A 22,637-nucleotide genomic window follows, 5' to 3' on the forward strand; every position below is an offset into this window, starting at 1 on the left:
GGGCTTCTGCTTAAACTATGCTAGACCGTATCCAGCCCCAGTAGGAGTAGAGGTACCTCCTATGAAGGAAGGGCTTCTTACACTTCACCTGAGCCAGCTTGTGTTTGGCGTCCCCAGGGAAGGCACCTCTCAGGTTGGGACAAGATCAAGGCTGCTTTTACTCATGAGACATCGGGAGAAGACATGGGCCAGGTCTCCAAGGACAGACAATTTAGAAAGGCCGTGTCCTGTGGAAATGAGGGTCCTTCCGTCACTGCACCTTATGCCTCCTTACAGTGGTGACGCACTTTCATGGTACTTCCATTTCTGACATGAGAGCAGTGTGGGCCCACTTGGGTAAAATGAAGGTGGATTGTGTCCCACAGTGGTTGCAGTTTGCCAGGAGCCTAGGGCAACCCATGAAGGGAGATAGATGGCATTTACTTATTACAGTAAATTAAACATGGAATCTATTTTCAGATAGAGGAATGGTGAAAGAGTCATAGGGGGAGAAGGGAATTTTTGTCAGTTTATGTTAATCAAGCCCAGTCACTGAGCATGAAATTGCAAAACAAGAAAATGATCCTACAGGCAACCACCTCAGCATTACCTGCTACAGAACAATTGAGGCCTTCTCTATCTCATTTCAGTTACGCTCTCATCTGACGTGGAGAATGCATCTATGGCCAAAAATGTGGACTAATGTAGGGAACTGTTGCACACTCTCTGGATTATTGATGATTGCGGCCTCCCCAAGAAAATCAATTCATGATCTAATAATTTTTTTGATTCAGCAGATTATCATTCATTCCCCCTCCCCCCCCCCCGCCTCCCCACTCTCTGATAGGATATGTTAATGACAAAACACTGAAAAAGTGGTGCCAAAAGCCTTTTTTTCTTATAAGCATAGAACTATGGGACAGATAACCTATCAGCAAAGATACCATAAAAACAAGTCACTCTGTTTTCCTTTACTTGGTGGTTAAGGAAACAGCAGTCTTGCTGTAATTAATGTCTTCAAATTCTGTCCTCCATCTGTCCTATATGGACCTTCGAACTTGTCTTCATTTCTAGCGGCCTTGGACACCTTATAAATAGAGAATGTTATAAACTGAATTCCTGTGGAGCTGATGAACATGCATCCAAAAATCAATTCCCCTGACTACTGTTCTCTGAACCGAACATCTTACCTTGATGTAATTGTATGTTTGTTCCAGGTTTTGTTATTGTTTTCACACTTTTCCATTAGTCTGAAGGGAAGACATTATGGAATATAAAGAAATAAAAATTGCAGATCAATATGAATAAATGTAGCCATTTACTCTCTTCATCAATACATATGCTGTAGCTAGATTAGCCATAGAGAAAGACTTCTACTTAAAATCACTTTCCTGCATTTGTCTCATTTTAAATAGGCCAATATTCTACATCAAATCTTTATAATTATTTTTAAAGAAAACAGGATTCTTTGAACTAAAATATTAGGGATTGTATGGAGGGTATATTTTTAATGGCATGTGCAAATCCCAGTCACTTATTTTTACCTTTGCAATTTTGGAGCAGGTTGTTTTCATCTGTGTAGAGGTGCTACTGAATTTTCTTGCCTGGATTGTACAATTTCTATTAATAAAATCAAACCACTGGATATTATCTGTTATGTTTTTCTGTATTCCAAAAGGAAGTTATAATAGAATGGAAGATAAAAATTTGTTTTGCATCGGTTTTGCATTTATTTATTTTTCATGGGGTTTTCTTTTAAAAACTGGAAAATCTGGACCAATTCTAAGAGAGCTGTAACACCATAACAGTGATATTTAAAAAGTAGGTTGCACTTAGGGCCACCATGAAGACACAGGCAGAAAATGCTCTGTTGTTTACCTTTGACTGCTTGTTTTCAAAAAGAAATGAAATAGAACTCTCTTTAAAGGTTTAAAGTTTTTTTTTTTTTTTGAGACAGAATCTCGCTTTGTCGCCCGGGCTAGAGTGAGTGCCGTGGCGTCAGCCTAGCTCACAGCAACCTCAAACTCCTGGGCTTAAGCGATCCTCCTGCCTCAGCCTCCCGAGTAGCTGGGACTACAGGCATGTGCCACCATGCCTGGCTAATTTTTTCTATATAGATTTTTAGCTGTCCAAATCATTTCTTTCTATTTTTGGTAGAGACGGGGTCTCACTCTTGCTCAAGCTGGTCTCGAACTCCTGACCTCGAGCAATCCACCCACCTCGGCCTCCCAGAGTGCTAGGATTACAGGCGTGAGCCACCGCGCCCCGCCTAAAGGTTTAAAGTTTTTATCACAGTTCAGGATTAAACATAAAAGTGAAAAATAAGCATTTGCATCAAATGAAGTAGTTTTATCTCCCCATAATCATCTTGGTCTTACAATCTGATGATAAAATATACCCACAGACTGTTATTTGTACAATTCATCAAATGTGCTGTTCGCCCTGCTCTGAGCACCAAAGCATTTCAGAACCAATTAACACAAGCAACTCTACATAGTAAAAGCAAAAACTTGGATAAGTTTTTGTACTGGCACACAGTAGATAAAATATTGGTTAAATAACAATGTTTAGCTACTCAAATTCTAGGCAATAGTAAGCTTAGCATAGTGGTTAAAACACAATGAATGAAGCAAAGTTCCCTGGAAATTCAATACTGGTCATGACATAACCATATTCAAAACATTTTTTTTTTTTTTGAGACAGAGTCTCACTCTGTTGCCCTGGCTAGAGTGCCGTGGGGTCAGCCTAGCTCACAGCAACCTCAAACTCCTGGGCTCAAGCAATCCTTCTGCCTCAGCCTCCCAAGTAGCTGGGACTACAAGGCATGTGCCACCATGCCTGGCTAATTTTGTCTCTATATTTTTAGTGGTCCAGCTAATTTCTTTCTATTTTTAGTAGAGACGGGGTCTCGCTCTTGCTCAGGCTGCTCTGGAACTCCTGACCTCGAGCGATCCTCCCGCCTCGGCCTCCCAGAGTGCTAGGATTACAGGCGTGAGCCACCGCGCCTGGCCTTCAAAACATCTTAAGTTTCCAGGACCTAAGGAACAAAGTTTAAACTTTTAGCCAGGGCTTTTATTTTGTCTGACTTATCCTGTTTTTCTGGACAATTCTTCTGTTCTCTTTGATTGATGTGCCATCTACTCATGTACCTGGAGACTCCACAGCCTTTTATCTGTGGACACACTGGGCACCTATGTGGAAGGCCTTGCATCCCCATCCCTGTCTCCCCAAAGACTGAACAGTCTCCAAGCCTAGAAATGAGGCTCTCACCCTTTCCTCCTGTCACCACCCCTCCCCCGCCCCCACTGGCTTCTGAGCCCCTTGGTGCCTTCGCTGCCCAGGGAGAGCTAGCTCTCTGTCAGTGCAGACCTCGCTCCGCTGTGAACTCTTTAAGGTAGCAATTACTTTTCATTCATTCTTTTTTTTTCATTTTCCTACAGAATATAGTAGGTTTCAACTAAATTTTTATTTAGTTAAATGGGTTTTTATTTTAAAGTCATGTTGATGGCTCTGAGGCCTATTTGCAATCACAGCTTTAACACCAATCCGTGGAGACAGAGGTGGGAGAGTGTGGTGAGGAATGATGCCTCGCGTTGGGAGAAGGCACTCCCGCATTCCGCCGCGTGCCCTGGAAGGGCAGATTTAAGTCTATCGGGTGTTTTTAAGCTACTTGAATTCTCAAGCATTCCTTCTAATCTCATGTGTATGTGTGTGTGTGTGTGTGTGTTGGAATTAGAAACAAAAAATCTTATTTTGAATGGAAATGGTTTAACAACACAGGATTATTCACACTTAATAAGTAAAAATTATGATTCTTTAGATTAAGTGATTTGAAAAACTGACAGAAAAGTTGGACACCCTGCCTGCGTCTCCATAAAAGTGAGCACATGTTTTGGCAGTGGGCAAGTTTGTTAGCTCTTGTGACACTTCTGAGGAGTGGAAATAAACTTGGGTAACAAAGATAACTGTAATATTTGTTTAAGGTGTGAAACTTGCTAAAGTGAGCTAAGTATTCAAACAAATAATTTAATAACTGGTTAAACCAAGAGGCTTCTTGGAATAATCACCGACCCTTACGTATAAAATGAAGAAGGGGGCGCAACTCCATTCTGCCCGACCGTTTCTCCACCTCCGTGGTAGGAAGAAAAGCGCTGGCTGGGACCCAGCCCTCTCCCTCCCTCTCTTCTGCGCACTCTCAGCCTCGCTGCTCAGCTGGGGCAGCTGACTCTGCTGGGCAGGCCGTGAACTGCGTGAGGAACAGCAGGTGGAAGTCAGAGATCAGAAGGGCGTGGGATTCCCCCCGCAGCCACACACAAAAAGGGAACTGCCCTGGCTGAGGCTAGAACTGTGCTGTGAGGGCCGGAGGGCTCCCACGTGAAAACTACGATCCTTACAGATAGAACTAGAAATCATGATTTCAAAGTCAGCTGAGGACACAAAATGTATGTGTGCCATAGGTGTCCTGCTAAGAAAACATATTGACAGATGATACTGCTCCCTTCATACAATGGATTTCTCTCTGTGTGTGATCTGACAGTATTGCAAATGATCTGTGACCCTCCAGTACCTTTTCAGTAAATGTCAGGGATCAGTTAGCAATCAAACCACTGCACCAATAGCATGGTCTGGAAACCAGCCACTGACAGACAGCTGCCCAGAACTGAAGGACAGATCTTATGTTTGTGTTAGTTGAATCCAGTGCACTCATCAAATGCTTCCTCTGTACTCAGACATGCTGAGAAGGCTGAGAAGAGCCCTGTAGTTTATATTCAGAAACACCCGAGAGTTTCCTATGTGCCAGGCACTGCTCGAGGCACTAAGAAAGGCACCACGAAGCCATGAACAAATCAGACAAAAGTCCTGGCCCTGTGGCTTTACAGACAGCAAGCATGACAGGGCTGTGCCGAGAACAGGGCAGGGCTGTGAGCACCAGGGACAAGCGTCCAACACAGGGAGAGCTCTGCACAGAACACTGGCAAGACTTCAGGGAACAGGGAGGAGAGAAAGGTGCTGGCCACAGAATTTCAAAATCTCTACACAGTATTTTTATGTGCTTCCCTCAAATTACCATTATGATTTTTCTTCCTTTTGGAAATGAAACAATAGAATGCATTTTCCTGAGTTTATCATATCAAGTTTCATGGCCTCTACATTGTCCTTGCCCTGGAAATGAGGTAATGAAGTTGAACATACACACATGCCATTAGACACGTAGTGAGATCTCCATGAAGTTTTGAATAATCCAATATAAAAAGGCTACGCCCACATCTAGCCTTGTGTTTTATCAGTCTGTAGGACAACAGATTTGCTTCATTAAGTACGGATTTTAAACTGAGTTTTAAAAAGTTTCGCACAATTCTGTGATTTGCCTGAGATGAATGTGTTGTGAGGGTGCCGTGTACAGTTTCTAGGGTGTGTAAACACTGTCTGATCAAGCAGTAATTTAGTCACGAATCATGGCAATGGCAGTCAGCCATGGAAGTACCAGTGACAGGATGGCCCTGTGGCCCTTTGCCGAACTCATCTAATTGGTTCTCTGAAAGTTGAAAACAAACACCTTAGTTCACTAAGGGAAGCATCCCAAGGCCTGTCTCCCTCCCAGCCAGGTGCAGCCAGGTGAAGACTCCAGGGAGCTGGTCAGTGCCCTGCTGCTGTCATCCCCACGCCCCATGTGTACCATCAGTCAGGCACCTGCTCTCCAGGTTCCATGCCCAAGGAGGGGCTGGGCCTGCTCTTTCGCAACTGCATGACCTCCCGCAGGTACAAGGAGCCAGGGAATACCTGGGGTCCAGGGGGAAGAAAAGAAACTGACATAGTTCCCTCTGTGACAGGTTGTGTAGGTGGGGTCTGAGGGAGGGATCCAGGAGCCCAGGGGTGGAGGGATCTGCAGGGTGGGGGAGGGGCTGTGGTTCAGCCTTCTCCTCTCACCCCCCCCCCAGCAGCCCTTTGTGACAGGGAGGCCACAGCTCTGTGATGCAGGGCTGGGCCCTGGTCAGTAGCCCCGAGGGGACTCCCAGTGCTCAGCTGCTTGAGGGCAACAGTACGATTCAGAAGATGGAGAATCATCTCTCTCCTCTGAAAAGCCTAGTGACACAGGGCTGAGCCCCAGCTCCTCTGCCTGGGTGGCAGATCTCATGCTGGGCTTCCCCTGTGGACTGGGGCTCTTCCTCCTCTTACTCCCCTGCCTTGGGGGTGACCCATCCTCACCAGCCCGTGGGCAGAAAAGAAGCATCAGTAAGGTAAGGACCCTGGGCCCAGACCCAACACAGAATGACTTTCTCTTTTCTTTTTATTATTATTTCTACCTTTCCAAATTGACTAGAGACCCCTGAGATGGGAAATGCCCTCATTCTCCCAGGCCCAGGTGGGGCAGGGAGGGGACAGTGCTGTGCGATCTCTATCCCAGCTCTCAGACCACATGTGCAGGTGTGCAGGCGGTGTCAGGGCAAATCAAACGCCAGCACTCAGGGGCCAGGACGAGGCGATGACAGAGCTGAGGTCCGTGTGGGAGGAAGGCCCTGGGCCCCGGTGTATCAGTCATCAGTCCCCTCCCGTGGCTGGGGCCTCAGCCCGGCCTTTCCTCTGTGTCAGGTGACCTGAGGGCTGTGCTGAGCCCCCCAGAGCCTCCCATCCGAGGCTGCGGTGGCCTCTGGCCTCCTGGGGAAGCAGGCTCCTGCCTGACAGCTCAGCCCCTAGGCCCGAGTCACTGAGTTTCTCCAGCAGAGGAATGGGGACAGAAGACAGCCTTGGTGCATCTCACATAGAAAATCCCTCCGTGCATGTTTCAACGAAGGATAACAGAAAACACTTTAATCCACTTTAAAAATGACTACAAGGAAAGAAGAGCAGACAGAGCCCCATCAGGTGGATGCAGAAGGTCACGTCCTCCAGACACTGACCGTCTGCAGCTCCTCTGGGGGCAGGCGGGGGAGGACCGGTCCCAGCCCCTCCGTGTTTCTTGTGTCTCAGCGTCCAGTGTTGATGACAGGGAGGCCCCGGAGTGGGAAGCAGAGCTGTGGTCTGCAAGGTAAGGCTGTGGCCCGGAGCCCCCGGGGGACTGAGCCTCGCTGTTCCTGAGGGACCAGTCTCCAGGAAGTCAGCTGCAGAGGCCTGGGGGGCTCCTGGGAAGGCAACCAGACCCGGATTCTTCTCAGATCCCGTGCCAGGCATGACGCCGGGCATGGCGCCGGGCGGGCCGGGCATGGCTGCGGCCACAGCGGGAGGGTGGGGGTGACCCATGACCACCTGCGTGTGCAGGTGGGGCCTCCAGGCCAACTGTGGACAGCGGCTCCACCTGCCTGAGGCTGGTTTCTCTTGGAGGTGACCCCCTTCCTCTCCCTGACAGGGTGTGTGAGGCCCCTGGGGATGGATGTGGAGCACTGAGTACGTGATAAAGCGCTGCCTACCGCGCTTCTTTCTGTCACTGCCAGGGTCTTGTGCTTGGGCTGCAGGGTCTAACCCGCCACGGTCTGGCCTAGGGGGACATTCACCCTCCTGCAGGATGCTCAGGTCCCTCTGTTCCCCTCAACCAGGCTCCTGATTTCCAGCTTGTAGAGATGGCCCGAGGGAAGAGGAGGGGTCTATGGACCTGACTTCACTTCGGCAGAGGTGAGGGACTGTCCCTTGTCTCCCTGGCCCCCTTTCTACCAAGGCCTGGGTTGGATCCCTGTCCCCCTTTCTACCAAGGCCTGGGTTGGGACCTGGGCCTGGGGCTGGCCTGGGAGGGGGAGATCTCAGAGGGAAAAGGGATGTGACTGGAGCCCTGGGGCCTGGGAGGGGCAGAGCTCTGTGAAGTCAGCTGGGGACAGTGGAGGGCGGTGCACCCTGCCTGCACCCCTGCCCCACCCTCCCCTGCTGCAGCCTGTGCCTCCTGTCCCCTGCAGCCGCCTGGGGAAGCTCCCTGACCAGGGGGCTGTCATCAGCTCTCACGTCCAGACCCCTGGGGAGGGGTGCAAGGCAGCACCTGCCAGAGCCCACCGGCCACATGGGGAGCATGTGGAAGGTGCTTCCCCCACCACCTCATCCCCATGGGCTTCCCCGGCTCCCCTGGCCGAGCACCTTCCTCCTCTGGGCTCCACCCTGTCGGTAAAACCTCACGGAGACCAGTGTGACTTGAAGACAGTCCCCTGGGCACTGTCCCATGCAGCTCATCCCCAGGTTACTCTTGTTTGTGCCCTCCCCTCTCGACCCTCTCAGGCCTTGAAGGCATCATTTTGTTCCTCTCCAGGTGGTGGGCGGCGGCCAAGGCCCTCTTACTCCCCACCTCGCACCACAGCCAGTCCCAGCCAGAGCGTCTTCTCCACCATCCCCCAGAGGCTTCCTTCTGGGGAGACCCCACGCACAGACAGATAAAGGGTGGGGACCCCACTTTCATCAACCCCGATGTCCGAGAGCTCCTGGAGATGCTCCTGACCAAGGGAGCAGGACTGCAGCTGTGAAGGAGGACGGAAAGCGGGGGTCATTTCTGCAGCACGTGGGCCCAGACCGCCCCCGGGCTTCTCTGGGGAATACGTTCAAGTCAGCGGGCTGGGAGCCGGACACCGCGCCCCCACACTTCTTCTGGAACGTGAGAGACAAACCAGAGCAGCTGCCGGGTCCTCAGCAGCCCCCATCCCGCATCGCTCCGTTTCATTGAGTGAAGTCCCTGAGGCTTTTCCACCGCAGACCCGGGCTGAAGCACCTTCGCAGCCTCCCCAGGCCCAGCCCTGGCCCCAGCACATGGCCCAGCCCCAGCCTTTGACTCAAACCTCGTCCCAGCCCCAGCCCCACCTCTGGATGAGAAACCCACCCAGGCCCGTCTCCAACCCCACCTCCCCAGACGGCCCATCCTGCTCTGCACCCCAGAGTGAAGGGCCCTTACAGGGGGCTGGAGAACAACCTGCCCCACATCCACGGAGAAGGCACAGCTCCTCATCCCAGCGGAAAGGGAACGTCTGGAAAGGCCTTGCAGAAGAGACACAGATGGAAGAGGATTTTACCCTCTCTGCTCAAAGGGACTCAGGCAGCCTTCAGCCAACCCACTGCCGACCTTCCCCAGGACAGCTGGGCCTCCCAGGCCACAGGGCGGCTTCCACCCTTCCTGGGCTTTCATCAGCCCTGAGCAGCAGGAGCAGCAGGAGGGAAGTTTTCAAAGGACTTTCATCCCAGACAAATGCCAGTAGAACCCCCTCCCACATACCCCAAGCACCTGGGAAGCTCATGGAGCCCCAAGGTGAATTCCTACGGGGGGGTCAGAGTCTGGCCAAAGACAAGCAGGGGGCCTCCCCGCCCTCCCAGCCTCCTGGGTGTGCAGCTGAAAGCAGCAGGGACAGAACCACAGGTGGGGCCCAGGAGCTCAGAGCCCACGGTTGTGCCCAGACTGGGACCCCCTCACATCCCTCTGGATGTCGTCTCCCGCAGGTGAGGGGACAGAGAGAAATCCAGTCAGGGTGAGGACCGACTTCTCTGTTGTCACCTTCTCTCCTGGACCTCTCCAAGGACGTTCTCCCAGGAAATTGTCAACGTCACCTATACAGTCATCCCCAAACTCACTGATGGCCCAGGAGGGAACAGCAGAGTGCAGAAGGGACAGGGGCTAAGCCTTGAGATCTATGAGCTCCAGGGACTGGAGGTTTCAGCCCCACCAGCGCCTCACCTGGAACCTTCCCGTGTGAGCTTCGAGCATCTGCTCAGTGCACGGATGGAGGAAGAAAAGCTCCTGGGAGGTGTTCACGCAGCATTTCCAACCTCTCCAGGATGGTAGATTTGTGGGGTATGTGTGGGAAAGAATCTCTGGGAAGGGCTCCATGAGGGTGAAAGGAAACAAGGACCCAGCAGGGACCTAAGGCAAGATCTGGAGAGGGGCCCTGAAGATCCAAGCACAGGATCAGAAATACCTCACTGAAGGTTCTAGAGGATGAGGAGGATGAGGCAGAAAGTGGATTAGGCCCCAGACATATAAATGAGGAAATTGCTTACTGAGGGGCCCAGAGAAGCAGCATGTCATAAAAACCCTGAAACCTAGTGTGCACAGAGCACCATTGCCAAGGCCGTGGTCCCTGTGCCTGTGTGCGGGTCCTGGCTTCCGCCAGCCCTGCTGTGCCCAAGTCTGACACCTGCACAAAACCCACAAATCTGCCATCCTGGAGGGGTAAGATGCTGCATGAACACCTCCCAGGAGCTTTTCTTCCTCCATCCGTGCACCCAGAAGTTGCTCGAAGCTCACACTGGAAAGTTCCAGGGGAGGCACAGGTGGGGCTCAAACCTCCAGTCCCTGGAGCCCACAGAACTCAAGGCTTACCTTGGCCCCTCCCACACTCTGCTTTTCCCTCTTGGGCCATCAGTGAGTTTGGGGACGACTCTATAGGGGAGGTTGACAGTTTCCTGGGAGAACCTCCTTGGAGAGGTCCAGGAGAGAAGGTGACAACAGAAAAATCATTCCTCACCCTGACTGGTTTTCTCTCTGTCCCCTCACCTGTGGGAGAGGATGTCCAGAGAGGGCCCCAGTCTGAGGACATCCGTAGGCACTCTGAGGCCCCTCCCATTGGACAGGAGGGCAGGTGACCTTCTCAGCCCCTCACATTCAGCCTCAGGGACAGAACCTGGCAGAGTTGGGCTGTCCTGGAGACCAGGAGAGGCAGTGCAGAGACAAGTCCAAGTCCACCAATGGGACGAATGTGCCAGGGGAGGAGAAGGAGAGCGTGGCCTCAGGAGACCCCTTCAGTGGCGGAGCAGTCAGTGCTGGAGCTCAGCAGTGGGTCTGAATCCGAAGGGCCGAGGAGACCATGGAACCTGGGGAGGAGAAGACTCCTGCTTGGGAAGTCACCTTGGGAACCTGGGGAGGAGAAGACTCCTGCTTGGGAAGTCACCTTGGGAGCAAGTATGATCACAAAGTACCAAGCCGTCAATGTGACTCCGACCTCAGGCTCTCTGGGGACCAGTCAGAGCTCCCCACTCTCTAGAATTTCTGCCAGCCAGGATCCAGCAGAGCTACACCTCAAAGCAAAGGTTGTCAGTTTGAGTTCAGAGTGGAGGCAGAGTCAGAGAACCAGCTTCAAGGTCCTGCCACTGGTGTCCTCCTCCAAGACTGTGCCGCTGGCCTGCACTTTCGAGGCTGTCACGCTGTCGTGCTCCCCCTGCAGACATGTTGCCATGTTGCCTCTGTCCTATTCTGTTAGTGCGTCCAACTGGTCTGTGCCGCTTGTGCCTCTCCTACTAGGAAGTTTTCTCCAAGAGAACCGACCTTGGGTTCATTGAGAGAAAAGCTGTTTTGTCTCATGGTATCACATCCCCTATATGCTCATGGCTTCCTCCTACCAAGACATGTATTGCTTCCTAATATGCCTAATAGATGTGTTTTTTCTCATTAGTGTTGGTGGCTTTTGTCTATGGGGTGCTGGGGTGCAGGTAAGAGGCCACTGTATTTCTCCCCGACAGTGGCTCCTAGAAGGAACAGGCATGGAGGAGCCTGACAGGGGCTGGCAGACCCACCCTCACCCCTCGGTCCCTCCCTGAACCTTGTTTTCATGCCCCGGTCATTACAGAGAGTCTTTGGGACTCTCAGACCCAATGGAGACCCCACCCTGGGGTCTGGCTCCCTTCTGTTTCCTGGGGTTTCCCTCTGCGGTGAATTTGTGCAGTGTGGGGGGTGAGTTTACAGAGGCTTCTTAGGGCTGAAATTGCCCTGGGGCTCCAGGAATGTGGGAGCCAAACAGGCCTCACATGCTCAAGTGGGCCGGGAAGTTCTGGGGGTGGGGCGCTGGCCCTCGGTTCAGAGACAGGAGAGATCTGCCTCCCTGGATCATGTGGTGGGGAACAGACGACCCTGCCCACCTAAGGCCGGGACAGAGCCAGGCCCTGCTGACCCCTCTGAGCTCAGCCTTGATGCTGGGAGCACCCTCCCTCCCCCACCCATGCCCACCTGCCTTCCCCTCTGCCGTGACCTTGTGCACAGGAGCCCTGGTATAAACACTCACATGGGATTCTCTCCTGGAGTTGCCACAGTTACATGCACAAGTTCCACTAGAAGTAGGAGAAATGTGACAGTGATAGTTTAGAGAGAGTCTTACTTGAAGTATAACCTACAGAAAAGAAAGCAAAACCCTCACATGTCTGTGCAGCTGTCACCGATAAGGACAAACGTCCTCCAGAGTCAAGGCACTGAGAGTGGGACCTGCTCTTCCAGGGTTATATGCTGCCTCTTGGCCCCTAGAGAGCTCAATGTGAAAAATCGTGGATTTTTAAATAATTTGTGTTTTTGTTTTGTTTTGGTTTACCCCACAAAATAAGAGTAGTCACGTGTGACATAAACTAGCACTGGAAATTCTATTATGACAATCTGAGCCTAAAGTCTGGTCACTGCCCCCAGCAAGGGAGGAAGGTGCAGGAATACTGTAAGTTCTGATAAAACACGCAGGAGGACCTTCCCTCTCCATTTCATGTTTCCAAAAGCAGCAAGGATCCAAGTCTGTGGCTTGCTTCCTGTAACGTCACAGGGTCCTGAGCGGCCAGCGATGCCCAGGGAGGAGGCCGCAGGTGCACACCATCTAATGAAGACTCCCTGACGTCCTCAGTGTGGCAAATCCTCTGCATCCTTCCCCAACAAGACTTTCATCAAATCAATTTAAAAATTTTCATTTGATTTTAAAAAGCCTTTGAAGTCTATAAATATTAGTTTCCAAATTCTAGTTGGTAAAATGCAAGTACATCAAGTTTCCAAAGTGCAGGGGACGTCCAAGGAAATGTGCGGGCAGGAGCACCCCTAACGCACGTTCCTGCACTGCTGCCCTGTCCTTGGGACGGGACTGTATTTCTAACCATTTAGAGGCGAAGTGACATTGCACAGATGCCCCATTGCTCTGCTACTGCCATCTCTGGCAGCCCCTGTCGATGGAGGCACTTAGTGATCATGCAAGGAAATGACATGAAGCCCCCGGGCAGAACAAGTCACAGATGTGCCTTGTTTTCAGTATCGCACATTTTCCACACAGGGGACCTGAGGGGAATGGCTGCTGCCCAAGGAGCCCAATTACGTTTTTAGCCACAGTCTTTCCTTCCTTCTCGGAAGCACCGTCATTGCCTCTCACGATTAGCTGGAGCGACCATCCCCAGAGCCCTCACCTTTGTCAGCTCAGGAATTCCCCACCCCACGCATAGCTGTCCCTTCCAGAATGAGGACAGGTCTGCAGATGGCAGAGCTGGGACACAAACCCAGCTGGGATCCAGCACCCAGGACTAAGGTGATGTGGCAGACCCCGACCATCTGCCCCCTGTGCTCCCTGAGAGCCCAGAACTTAATGTAGACGCCATGCGAGTCCTAGCCGGTGGGAGGAGGTAGGCAGGGTGGGTGGCATAGACCCACAGAGTGGCCCACCGTGCACTGACCGTGACCATCCAACCCAGGACCACCCATGGGTCCCAGCTGGGCAGGGCTCCTTAGCCTCTTCTGAGCCATAGGGAGGCCTCCAGGAGGACTAGTGCAGCCCCCAGCCTGGGCCCCCTCCTCCAGGCACAACCGTCCAGTGGCCGGGCCCTGAGACTCTTAAATGATCAGTGGAAGAAAGTGGGGGATAAAATTAGCGAGTTAGGGATGGGAGGTGTGGGCTTCCCATTCTGTGTCGTCCAGCAATAACCAGCTCTGGCAGCCCTGACTCCCTCATTGGAGTCCATCCTCTCTACTAAGAAGGAAATAATATCTTAAGGTTTGCTAAAGGTGCTAAAAAGTGTGCAGGGTACTCATTTTCAATTTCTCTAAACAGAGGTGCTCCTAGAATGTCGGGAAGGCTATCAGATGGGAAAAGACAGGAGAAAAGGACTGCGGAGTACTGTATTCAGCTGCGTGCATTCTAAAATGTCATCAAAATGTGTGACTAACTGCCCAACTTACACCCCCTGCCTCTGGGGGCCGTGTCTGCTAACAGCGTCCACAGGCAGAGCAAGGATGGCTCTTTCCTGATTCTTTTTCAGTGACCAGATGCACCTCAGGGATACAAAGAGCGAGCTTCCTCCAAGGGTCAAGAAAACTGCTGGGGGAAGAACTGTGATGTGGTTCTGACCTCATCACTTCTCTCAGCACAATGTTCTTGACCTTGAGGAAGTTCATTACCTCCTCTGGGCCTGTACTTAGCAGAAGGCACAAGGTAATCATTAAGGTTCTCCCACCGCTAATGTTCTCCGATTCTGCTGGTACGGATGGACAGAAAGACTGTCTCTTTGTCCTGAGTTACCACGTCTTCCACCATCACTCCTCCTGCCTGCTAGCACTGAACACCACAGCCAAACAGAGCTTACCGTTTACCTCCCAAGACCCCCCTGCCTCTGGCATTTTCCCATCTGGTTAGTCATCTCAAGCCTGAGGCATCGTTTTGTCTTGGCATCATCAGTGGGGTAGAATGGAGCAACTGGGTTCAGTATCATAGAGAATGACCAAGGACACTGATTCTCAGCTCTCTGTTCACCTTCCAGGATCACACGGTTTCTTTAGTAACGTGGGAGATTCCTTCTCCTTTGGAATTTGTCTTCTTTTTTTTTAATTCCAAACTGGAAATCTCTTCACTACTTAAAAATTCCACGATACATGTAATATATCATGTTATGAAAGTCCAAACAATACAGAACATCATCATCACCCTTCTACACCATCCCCAGAATAATACCACAATTTAAAAATAATTATTGTTAGTAGTTTGGTGTTCAGCTTTCCAGACACGTGAACACAAACACACACACTCATACATTCAGAAACCATACTGTTTTGTAATTTTTTTCCTGTCCACATTACATAGTATAATTCTTAAATGTCAGCCAACAAATAAATGTCTTATCCTTTTCAAAGTTTCCATAATACTCCATTCTATGTATGAATTATAATATATTTAACCAAATCCCTATAGATATAATTTATTTCCTATTTTTGCAACTTTTAATAATACTGAGATTAATATTTATATATCTTTCCATACATCTGAAATTAATCCCACTGGCTAAATTCATGAAAGTACTTTGTGTGTGTGTGTGTATATGTATGTATGTGCATGTGCACTAAAGGAATTACAAATGCAAAGTTAAAATTTAGTAAGTATTCTGCCTTTCTGTTTGCTTAAAAATGTGCATCATTTTACATCCTGATTGGCAGTGTATGAGAATGACTGCTACTTCATATCTTTGAATTCACTGGGTGTTATAAGTATATCTTTGTATCTTTGAAAATGAGATAAAATATTGAATTATCTTTTAATTTTAATTTCTTTGTTTATGGTTGACTAGGTTTTTACATACAGTCATGTGTCACTTACTGATGGAAATACATTCTGAAAAATGTTTTGTTAGGTGATTGTTATTTGTATTTCTTTTTTTTTTTAATGTTTGTACAATATTTTCAAAAATGTATTATGCTGAGAAAAGAAAATCTCAATAAGTTCTTCCCAAGTAGAAAGGGAATAGGCCATATCATCTGAAATCAATGTCATAAAACTAAAAATTAAATTCAAAACATTTAACAAATGATTAAAATTGTCCTGGCAGTTAAACACCATATATCTGGAATACTACTACACCACAAAAAAGGATGAATTAAGGCCTTTTGCGAGAATTTAGATGAAACTGGAGACCATCACCCTAAGTGAAATATCTAAAGAAGGGAAAAACAAACACCACATGTACTCGCTGTTAAACTGGAACTAACTGATGAGCACACATGTGCACAGAGGGAAGTAAAACTCAGTGCTATTTGTATTTCTTCTTTGCAAATTGCCAGTTTGTATTTTTCTGCCCCTTTGGTGGTAGTTTGTCTTTTATTAATGATTGGTAGAAACACTTCATGTTTTAAAATGGTAAAATTGTTTGGCATATATGTTGCAAACATATTTCCCAATTTCCCGTTCATCTTTGACTTTGTTTAGAATGTTTACTGCCCAAATTAAGTTTTACATTTTCATGAACTTTATTTTCTTTGTTTTATCTCATGCTTAGAAAAAATAACCTTTCCATCTTAATGCATATGTCTGATATTTTTCTAGTACTTTTACATTTCTTAAGTCAAATATTTAATTTATCAAGAGCTTATATTTGTATATGTTCTAACTTTCCCCAGCTGATAATAATTGTCCCAACACAATAAAATGTAATCTTGATTACATATATAGTGTATTGATATTATATATAATAGCATAACATAAGCTCAGTGAAAGAAAAGAATATTTGAACTGAGATAAGAGCTGCCACCCAAGAAGAAAGTTTCCAGTTCGAGTGTCGCCAAGATAATTACCTGCTAAAATGTAGGAAAAAACACTCAATAAATAACCAAATCTAGGGTCTCCAGAACTTAACATTCATAATGTCCAGGATACAATCCAAAATCACCCAATAGATGAAGAATCAAAAAAATGTAACACATTCTCTAGAAAAATAAAATCTATCGAGCCCAACTCTGAAATGAACTTGATGTCAAAACTGATAGACAAAAATTTAAAATGGCCATTATAACTATTCTAAATTCAGTAAAAAAGGAAATAAAAAGGCAACATGTTTTCAATGAATGAAAATCTCAGCAGAGAAATAGACATAATAAAATGGAAATTCTAAAAATGAAAAATATAATATGCAAAATAAAAAAATCACTGGGTGTATCTGGCAGGCAAATGGATACCCCAGAATAGAGTAAGTAAATTTGAAGGTCAAGAAAAATTATCTAATGTGAAAAACAGAGAGAAATAAACTCAGAAACTGTTAGATGATATTTTAAAAGCTCAGTATATGGGGAATTGGAATGCCAGAAGAGGAGAGAGAAAATGGGACAGAAAAAATATTTGAGGAAATAATGACCAATTTTTTTTCAAATTTTGTAAAAGATATTTGCAGTATGAAAAGCTAAACAAACACCAAACAGAATAAACATAAAGAAGCCCACACCAACTCATATTATTGAAATCCAAAGATAAAAAGAAAATATTGAAAGCAGTAAGAAACAAAGACAAATCACACGCCAGGGAGCAATTATCTAACAGCTCGCTGACTTCTCTGGAGAAATTATGAGATCTAGAGGAGAGGGGCAGAACATATTTTGTATGGTTAAAAAAAACCCTACCAAATAGAATTCTACTTCCAGTGGAAACATCCTTCAAGATTGGAGACATAATAGAAGCATTTCCAGATAAAGCAAAACTAAGAGAATTTGTCGTATGTCACTAGCAAGGGTGCATTGCCAAAGTCCTTGTCACTAGCAGATATTCTTATGTCACTACAAGAAATTCTGAAGGAATTCTTCATCTGAATAATACCAGATGGAAACTTTGATCCCCTTACAGTTCTAAGAAGAAGACAAAAAATCCGGTAAAAATCTGCAAAAGATTTTAAAAGACACTTTACAAAAGAAAATGTAGAAATTGCCAGTAAGTACGTGAAACACGCTCAACTTACTAGTCATCAGAGAGATACAAATTAAAGCCATAGGACGGCTGACACTGAGTTTCTCAGAGATTATCTTTTCCCCTCACCAGTGCACTTGTTATTTCCGTATTAAAGAGAGTGGCCTCTGGACCTTCCCAGGGAATGAATCGAGCCGTGGTTCCTCTGATCCCATGTAAGGTTTCTACTCCCCTGAGCCCTTGACCTCTTCCTCGATATTCTTTGAAGTCAGTGCTGGCATCTCCAACGTCACCTTGCCCAAGCTTCAAGGAGACATGTCAGCAGTTTATGAGGACCAGCTCCAGAAGTCCTTGCCAGGATGTTAAATCCTGAGTCCTGAAAAAGTGCTCCCATGTCAGTTAACTCTGCCCATCTACCCATCCTTACATTCTACCCCACTCTCCTGGTCCTCAGCATCCGCTCCCACATTTGCTCCTCCATGAGCTAGAGGGACTTCTAGTTCCTGCCAGAATGCGTTAGCCAATGAATTAGTCCCTGCTGTTGCTGTAAGAAATGACAGTGACAAACCTGATGGCTTAAAACGACAGAAATTTATTCTATCATGGCTTGGCAGGGGTGCAGAAGTCTGCAATGAGTCCTATGGAGCTAACTTCAGAGTGTCAGTAGGGCTGGTTCTTTCTGGAAGCTCCAAAGGAGAATGCATTCCTTGTCTCCTCCAGCTTCTAGTAGCTGTTGGCATTCTGTGGCTGTGGCTACCACACTCCACTCTCCACTTGCGTCATCACATTGCCCTCTCTTCTGTTGTCCAATATGCCTTGGCTGCTCTCTTATAAAGACATTTATGACTACACGTAGGCCCTCCCAGCTGACCCAGGATAATATTCCCAGCTCAACATCTCTAACTTTAAAGTCCCCTTGACCATAGGAAGTGGATTCCAGGAGTTAGGTTGGATGTCCTTGGGGGCCATTACTCCACCTCCCACCCCCAGGTAGAGGAATTCCTTGCAGTGAGTAAATTATTTTCTCTTGACTGATAGATGGATTTCCTCTCTCAGACGATGCTGAGGCCTGATCTCAATTATTTTGGAGGTTCTGAAGGACGTGGAAGATGTTCTCGAGAAGGACAAGAATCACCTTGTTAGACTTCTGCTTTATATGAGATGTTCTTGTGGCCTTCGGGCAAAAGGAGGTTTCTCTCCTCTAGCAAGGGGCAGGGATGCTTCTGCCCTGGCAAGTGGAGTCAGGGCAGTCTGAGGATTCAAAGTTCCATGCTCATCCACTCAGACATCCCCATTCCAGGACTCACTCCTTTCCTACCAAGACTCAGAGTTTAACAGAGGAGAGCTGCCCAAAGTACACGTCCAGCCCTCATGGTAGTTTCTCCACCCTTACAATTAAGCCCAAGGCCTAATTTTTAACACTGTGCATCTAAGGCTACAGAAGGTTAATATCTCATTAAATGTCACTGTGGAAGATTTCCAGATTTCACAACACACCCTGAGCTGATGGCTCTTGGATAACATGGAGCTATTATCCAGTTTCTTCCAGGCTTTCAAGGAACTTGACAAAAGCCATCCCTATTCTTACAACTCCACAATACTTATAATTACTATAGTTCTAGAGCTACCACATAACCCAGTGTTTCACTTTCCACCTGTACCTCATCCCAATCTATCACAAGCAAGTCTGAGCAATGATGATGCCATCACATGCTAGGGGTTATCACCAACCCCGTTTACCCCAACAGGGTGAGTGGTCCAGTCCCAGTATTCTTTCTGGAGGATATACTTCCTGGAGCCACCCCCAGAATCCACTGTCTTAGCTGGGTTCCCATGAAAGCAGAGTCTAAGACAAGAAGTGAGTGTGGTTTCACTGGGAAATCTCATGGAGCAACAGTGAGGTTATTTATTTGGGAGGTGATCCCAGGGAGCAGGACTGATTTAAGAAGAGAGTGAGACAGAGAAGGAAGAATTGTCCCCAATTGAGGGGTGCATTACCAAAGTCCCTGCTATGGACAGCAGAGACTAGACTGTGCAGGAGCATATAGAATGCCCCCAGAATTGTGTGGAGATGAGGTAGGGCCTCTATCCACCATCTCCACTCCCCATTGTCAAGCTGCCCTCTGCACTTCTGAGCTCCACACGTGCTCAGACAGAGTGAGCTTCCTCAGCGTTCACGCCATCAGGGATCCCAGGGAAGGGGCTACACTGTCAGCTTGCAGTGAGCAGAAGCCTGCAGGGAACTCACTGTCCACCGAGCCATGGCTGAAATCCAAAGACAGGCTAAGCAGATGTGAGTCCGAACGTCTGACAAGTCTGCTACAATTTACTTCCTAGAATTGTTGTGAGGAACTATAGGGCCTTCAGGCTTGTAAAGTTCTTAGTGCATCACCATGTACATACCACACACTCATACGTGTTAGCAGTTCATATGTAGATGGACTGTTGCACCTCTGCTAGCAGCTTAATGAATCTTACTTCATTTAATGTTCACACCCATGCTCCGTGGTGGAGGATATGCTCATCTCTTAGATGAGGAAACCGAGGCCCAAAAGTGTTCAGCAGCTTTACAAAGTCAAACCACTAATGACCAGAAGAGCAGGTCTGTCTATGATGACTTTCCTGCACTGACTTCCGTGGTGGGAGGAGAGAGAGTACTCTGCCTTGGGGGAGGGGGTGACCCACCCTGCCTTGGGGGAGGGGGTGACCCACCCTGCCTTGGGGGAGGGGTGACCCACCCTGCCTTGGGGGAGGGGATGACCCCCCTGCCTTGGGAGAGCAATTATTAGTGGGAATAGGAGTTGGAGGAACACAGTCCTTGACCTTCCCACACCCTCTGCTCATTAATCTGTGGCCTCCACCGGGGCTCTCACTTTCTAAGGGCCTGACTTAGGAAATCGTGTTGGTAGACGGCTTCCCAGGAGTCCTTCCAGCGTGACATAGCTCTTCTACCACCACTTCCAGAATCATTACAAGATCCCGAAGACACAGTCCCAATGGCCCCACTAACAAGCCCCCAGAGAGAAAGCACCCCATTCTTGAGGGCTCATCAGCACGCCGGCTTTGAAGAAGGCTTCTTCCTCTCTTCTGGGGCCTCGTCCCCATCCCAGGTCCAAGGCAAGTTCAGAAGTTGGCTTGTCTCTGCTCAAGGCCCCTGGGTTGACATCTGGGAAACAAAATCCCTGCTTTAGGAAACCCATATCTCGCCCCCACCTGCACCTCGCCCCTCCCCGGGACTCTGAGGATAAGTGCAAGTCCTGGAGACCTCAGTCACCCACCGGGAAGCGGAGCTGCCTCACCCGCCCTAACCAGCTGCCCGGAAAGCCAGCACCGGAGGGGAAGCCTTCTGTGAGGCCTAAATGCCAGAAAACGGGAGACGTGGCCGCCATCTGCGTGAAGGGCTTGAGAGGCTTCGCTTGCCGTGTCTCTCTCCGCACACTACTCCGCCCTCCCGGGAGGGCTGATTTCTGGGTCCCGCAGAGGATAACACTGCAGGAAGAGGAGCCCCACGGCAGAGAGGGTATCCGCTTGTTCTCCTCTCGTTTCTAACACACAGCTACCTGCTTGCTTTCTGGGCGGGTAGCCGGGTCCGCACAGCTCCTCACCTTTCCTGAAGAAACGCCTCTGGCTTCTGTGCCCTTCCAGGGTGAGTATTCCCGGGAGTCCTTCCTCTGCTGTCACAAACAGAGAAGGGGCTTCTGTTCCCGACGGCTTGATAAGCCTGACGTTATACACAGCGCCTCGGATGCCCCTGAAAGGGAAAAACCATTTAGGGGAAGAGCTGGGACTATAATCAAGAGGTCCTGGTTCCTTTTGTGGTCCCCACTGCCCATGTCCCCCTCTCGGGCGAAGCCTGCTCTCTGTCACCGAGTGTGAGGGGACTTGCGGAGTCCAGCTCACTGCCCACACCCGCTGCACCAGGCAGCCTAGGACCTTCTCTCCAGCAAAGCCCTTGTTGAGCATTTTCATCGCTGGGAACCTGAAGGGATGGGTTGGAGTTCCAGCACAGGGAGCTGTCACAGCTCACTAAGGACAGCCTGGAGAGTGGGCATGCAGGAGGGCCTCATGGCGACCCTGCCAGCCACTCTGGATGGGATGTCTCAGGTGACCTGAGGTCATCCCAGAATCCCAGATTTTAAGTGAGCTGCACCTCCAGCCTTCTGAGGGTTGGCAGCAGCTGTTTCTTGACTCTTCTGTCCTTGGCCGTGATGTGCTTGTCTGTAAGCGTCTTATTATTTGGGGAGATTTAAGTGAAAAACATGTCAGCATATGGATTGTTCCAAGACCCTACTTGTCTCAAAACACAAAGGGGTTCCTGCCACAACCCTGCTCTGAACCCCACAGCTCCTCTAACTCATGCTAATCCATGAAATCTAGGTCAAATCCCAATGTGCCCATAAAGTCTTCCATGACAACTCCAGCTCATACTGATGCTCCCTTTCTCCGAAATCACATAAATATTAGAACCATCCATTTATTTATTTAAGAAATATCAGGTAACTACTATGTGTTTAGTATTATGATGAGCATTGCTATCGAAAAAATCAATCAAACATATATTCTGTTCTCAAGTCCCTTATAAAGAAGTAGGAGAGACCAGCTCTATAGAGAAATGACTGAGCTAGAAGGCACACAGTCATAAGTTCTGAAAAACAGTTTGTAGTGGTAGATAGGAGAGACAGTGTGAGAGAAAGAGAGAGATGGGAAATTTTCAAGGAAGAATAAATTCAGCAACTAACATTTGAATCAACATCTTGAAATACTCGGTCATGTGGAGTTGGAGGAAAGCATTGCAGGAAGCAAACACAGCAGAAGCAAGGGTGGAAAATCCTAGAGTAACAATCTAATGCTTGAGTTAAAATGTGGGGAAATGGGAGTAGTGAACTGGTTTTAATATAACATATGTAAAGAGCTGTTATCCAACCATTGACTTGTTCATCTGCAAATCATTTATTAGTTACCAAGGTTATCAATGATAATCAGGCCTGAGGATGATTTCTGCCCTACCCCAAATCAAGTAAACTTGGAACTTTAAGGACATCTTAGAGACCTCCGCATCCCTGCAGTCTCCCCTCTGCCTCATTTGGGAGGCTGGTCATTGAGACAGCCTCACATTGGAGACGTCCTCTTGCTGTAATAGAGGGCCCAGGGAGATGCATGTTGTCCGCTTGAAACTGTGGGTCGGTCTGTGGTCACTGCCTTGACTGCGAGCCTAGGTGGAGGGGTCTTTGTGGAAGGGGCTACACAACCTGGAAGGGCCCTTTTACATCCGGTAAAGAGAAGAGCAGGGAAGAGGGGAGCAAGAAGCCATTATCA

The 22,637-nt window shown here is 48.5% G+C and overlaps 1 long non-coding RNA gene across 1 annotated transcript; it reads right to left on the bottom strand.

Annotated features, from left to right (window-relative positions):
• Positions 1 to 997: 997 nt before the first annotated feature.
• Positions 998 to 4,126, bottom strand: LOC123650557. Its single transcript, XR_006739406.1, has 3 exons — positions 4,098 to 4,126; positions 1,170 to 1,229; positions 998 to 1,066 (listed from the first exon to the last, which is right to left on the bottom strand). It is a non-coding gene; the product is annotated as an uncharacterized LOC123650557 (long non-coding RNA).
• Positions 4,127 to 22,637: the final 18,511 nt, after the last annotated feature.

Source organism: Lemur catta, chromosome 15 (assembly GCF_020740605.2).
Source record: "Lemur catta isolate mLemCat1 chromosome 15, mLemCat1.pri, whole genome shotgun sequence".
Classification (NCBI taxonomy): Eukaryota; Metazoa; Chordata; class Mammalia; order Primates; family Lemuridae; genus Lemur; species Lemur catta.